Here is a 4,434-nt window from a genome sequence, read left to right as displayed (position 1 = left end):
TCCCCTCACAAGCCCCTTTAAAAGACCCATGAAGCAGGGGCTAGCTCTCTTTCTGGTCAGGTGCTTCCGTTACTCTGGCACCTCGACTCTTGGCTGACCCAGGACAGGTAATCCCCTGAGCATGGTCCCTGTGTACTGCTTAGATGGGACAATGGATATAGCAATGTTGTTTGTGGTTTGTGTGCTGTCAGGAGTTCCAGGAGAGGGGAGGCCTAGCAGTGATGGAATGTGGGCATTGAAGCCAGGGAAAGGTGAATGTCTGCAGCTTTGTAAGTGTGTCCAGGTTACTCATTGCATGTCTCTTAGGATAACTTACATTGCTGGGGAAGCTGGGACATAGGTCTTCAGCTTAATGGATGGACTTAAGGAGAATAACCATTTGTTCCTTTTGGGATTATGATTGGTTGGATTGCTATATGGACTTGTGATTTGCTATTGTGCTCTATTATCACCAAGCTTGTTTAATAAAGACTCCTTAATAAACCTTAGACATGTCTGGTGTGATCTTGCTCGCACCCTACAACAGTATCCCGGCGCCCCCGCTTCCCATCCAGCTCCCTGCTTGTGGCCTGGGAAAGCAGTGGAGAATGGCCCAAAGCCTTGGGACCCTGCACCCATGTGGGAGACCTGGAACAGGCTCCTGACTTCAGATCGGTTCAGCTCTGGCCATTGTGACTGCTTGGGGAGTGAATCATCAGATGGGAGATCTTCCTCTCTGTCTCTCCTCCTCTATGTATATCTGACTTTCCAAAGAAAATAAAATAAATCTTAAAAAAAAAAGAAAAAGAAAATGGCACTTTGGGCTGCAGGAAATATGGCTATCAGTCAACAGCTGAGAAGGTGCAACCCTGAGTCTCTGGGCTTGCTGCCCACCTGGGTGAGGGTGTATCGGGGACTTTTTAAGGGACGACGTGGTAAGGCGGCTGGTTTGGGCAATTAGGAGGAAGGAACAGGTCTCTGGTTTCAGGTGCCAGGGCTTGTCACTAGAACGAAGGCAGTACCTTTCACCTCTGTTTCATTTGGTGCTCCTTGGCAACCTGGGATGGTGGTATTAGACCTGGCAGGTCGTCCTGCTGTGCAAAAGGAGTTGCGATTAGGAACAAGGCCACGCATGCCTCAGTACCCAGGCAAGTGGGGCGTCAGCAGTCCAGCTCCAAAGCATCGACTTCTCAGCTTTTACTTTCAGCAAAAGCAGTTAACATTGTGTTATTTCACACCTGGTGGTGACACCAGCAAGTACCATGTTGGCACAGTGTCTCCAACATACTCAGTACTCGCTATTTATTTAATCATAAACTCCTGAAGATAGGAGAATTTTTGCCAACACCTACAGTTAAATCAGTTTCTGGTTTGATAACAAATACTGTTAAAATACAAAAAAAGTGAAATATGATGTCTTTTAAATAAAAATCATGTCTCAAACTCCATAGTACTCTGAGGAACTGCACTTAAGTCCACATTATTGGGCCAGCCTTGTGGCACAGGGTTAGGCTCCCACCTGCAATGCCAGTGTCCTTCCTATACAAGCGCTGGTTCAAGTCCAACATGTTCTACTTCTGATCCACTACTACTGCAGCTGGAACAGCTCCAGAAAATGGCCTGAGAGTCGAGGTCCCCGCCACCCACGTGGGAGACTCCTGGCTTCAGCCTGGCCTAGCCCCAGTTAGTGAAGACATCTGGGGAGTGAGCCAGCAGGCGGAAGATCTCTCATGTCTCTTTATCTCGTTGTAACTCTGTCTTTCAAGTAAACAAATCATTAGGGGGAAAAAAAAGATCATATTACTAGTCAGAAATAATCATCTGTTGTCGGCCTGCGAGGGGTTAAGTTGACTTCAGTCTGCCTCATGGTAATTTAATTTCCTGGTTTTGACCAGTGGTGAACGTGAGCAGGACTGAATGGCTTCCAAGAGGTGTCACAGCTGAATCTATCCATTGCCCCTCTGAGCGCTGTTCATACTTTTTGTGTCTGTGTGTGTGTGTCTTGCTATCTTTTAACACAATGCCATCAGCTCAGCCAGGGACTCAAAGGAGAACGGAGCTGGCGGGCAGGATTGTCCAGAGGGAAGCTAGTAGCAACGACCAAGCTGGTGCACGCCGCCTTGGCGCAGGCACTCCAGCACAGGGGGACCTGGAGGGGTAAGCTCTATCTCCTGGCTCTGCTCCTTTGTGGGAACTCAACAGAGGCCTCCCTTCTTCTGCCTGAGTGGCGTCCACTTTTTGTTGAGTGCTCTGAGTGTGTGCATTCAGGAGGTGGCAGAGAAAGTGGAGGAGGTGGGTCCCCTGCTGCCTGAGTTCCCACCTGTCCACCTGTCCCAAGCACTGTGGGCTTAGGGCATTCACTAGTCGCTATGAGCTTCTATGCACCACCTCCCTCTGTTCTGCATGAAAGTGAGGATGTTTGCAGCTGTGGGGAGGACTGGCCTTGACACAGGGCTCCATGTCCCCTCTTACTGTGCAGTGGCCACATCCCACACTTCTATATCTTTTTTAAGGTTTATTTGAGGCCTCTTCTTTCCCAAGTCTGTGAGTGAATTGTGGGATCTATTTTAAAATGTCTTCTTTTTTCTGTAAAAAATTAACTAAAAAGACAGAGAGCTTTATAGAAATGGTGATACATAGCATTTTTCATTGGACGTTTGCATGAGGAAAGCAACCACCATCTTGGAGTATGTCACCTGCTACCTGCTGGCCGCCCTCGGGGGCAGCGTCTTGCCCAGTTCCAAGGACATCAAGAAGATCCTGGACACAGTGTGGCCATTGAGGCAGACGACAAGCGGCTCAGGGTGTTGGCAAGCTGGCCACTGTGCCTGTTGGCAGGGCTGTGACTATGTCTGCTGACAGGCCCTGTGGCTCGGGCTGCCAGGTAGGTCCCTGCAGCAACGGACGAGAAGAAGGAGAAGGAAGAATTGGAGGAGTTGGACGATAATGTGGAGTTCGGCCTGTCTGACCAGATCCTGTGTCCCTCCAACATGTTAAAAGAAAAAAGAGAGAGAGAGAGAGAGACAGAGAGACAGACAAGGCCTTGAATTTGCTTGTTACATCTGCAAATGTGCAAAAAGTCAAATCTTGGGGGCTTGGCAGCGTGGCCTAGTGGCTAAGGTCCTCGCCTTGATCCCCTATGGCCGCTGGTTCTAATCCCGGCAGCTCCACTTCCTCTCTATCTTTCCTCCTCTCAGTATATCTGACTTTGTAATAAAAATAAAATAAAATTTTTTAAAAAAAAGATTTACTTGTTTATTTAAAAAAAAAAAAAGGCAAATCTTGGGAAAGCCAAAGCCAGGAACTGGGAACTCAACCTGGGACTCAGTCAATCCCTGGAGCCCTCACTGCTGCCTTTCTGGATCCGTGTTAACTGGAAGCTGGAGTCAGAACGGAGCGTGGCATTGGGCCAACATGGGACACGGGCACCTTAGCCACCAGACCACACACCAAGCTCACCATTGCCCTTTTAAATCCCTCCCACATCTCTCCTACTCCAATACGCAAGCACTTTAAAGGGTCTGAATTACAAGTAACATCACACAGCAGGGGCCAGTCAAAAAGTTTCTGAAACTTAAGGAAGGAAGCTTCTACAGCACTGGGCCAGGCCAGAGCCAGGAGCCAGGAACTCCATCTCGGTATCTTGTGTGGGTGGCAGGGGTCCAAGCACTTGGACCATCTGTTGGTGTGTTTCCTAGGTACTTCGGCAGGAGCTCGATCTAAAGTGGAGTAGCTGGGATTTGAACAGGCGCTCATATGGGATGCCTTCAGTGGTTTAACATGTTGTACCATAACACCAGCCCCTTTGGGCATTTTTTAAAGTAAAAACTGCATTGGGCCCGGCAGCGTGGCCTAGCGGCTAAAGTCCTCACCTTGAACACGCTGGGATCCCATATGGGCGTCGGTTCTAATTCCGGCTGCTCCACATCCTGTCCGGCTCCCTCCTTGTGGCTTGGGAAAGCACTGGAGGACGGCCCAAAACCTTTGGGACCCTGCACCTGCGTGGGAGACCGGGAAGAGGTTCCTGGTTTCCGGTTTCAGATGGGCACAGCAGCCGTCGTTGCGGTCACTTGGGGAGTGAATCATCGGACGGATGATCTTCCTCTCTGTCTCTCCTCCTCTCTGTATATCTGACTTTGTAATAAAAATAAATAAATCTTTAAAAAAAAAACTGCATGGTTTTTCTAGTCGGCTTTCAGTGAAGCACTGGTTGTTGGGTGTCCTTTTTTTTGTAGGAGACATCTGTGGGTAGGGTCTCTGAGATGATGCAGCTTCTAAGGCTCAGCAATTCCAGTCCGTGGAGCCCATAGTGCAGGAACGCGGTTCCAGTATCCTACGGACCCTAGGGAGCCATGGCGCGTTAGTCACATCTGGACTGCGCCAAGAAACCAAAGATTATTCTTGAAAAAAAATCTCGCGTCTGGGCCTGGTGCAATGGCTCAGTGGTTAAATCCT

General features: G+C 49.1%; 1 pseudogene; it reads left to right on the top strand.

Annotated features, from left to right (window-relative positions):
* Positions 1-2,640: 2,640 nt before the first annotated feature.
* Positions 2,641-3,702, top strand: LOC118758094 (large ribosomal subunit protein P2-like; annotated as a pseudogene).
* The last annotated feature ends 732 nt before the right edge of the window (positions 3,703-4,434 follow it).

Source organism: Ochotona princeps, chromosome 18 (assembly GCF_030435755.1).
Source record: "Ochotona princeps isolate mOchPri1 chromosome 18, mOchPri1.hap1, whole genome shotgun sequence".
Classification (NCBI taxonomy): Eukaryota; Metazoa; Chordata; class Mammalia; order Lagomorpha; family Ochotonidae; genus Ochotona; species Ochotona princeps.
This window is presented reverse-complemented; position numbering and strand designations above follow the sequence as displayed.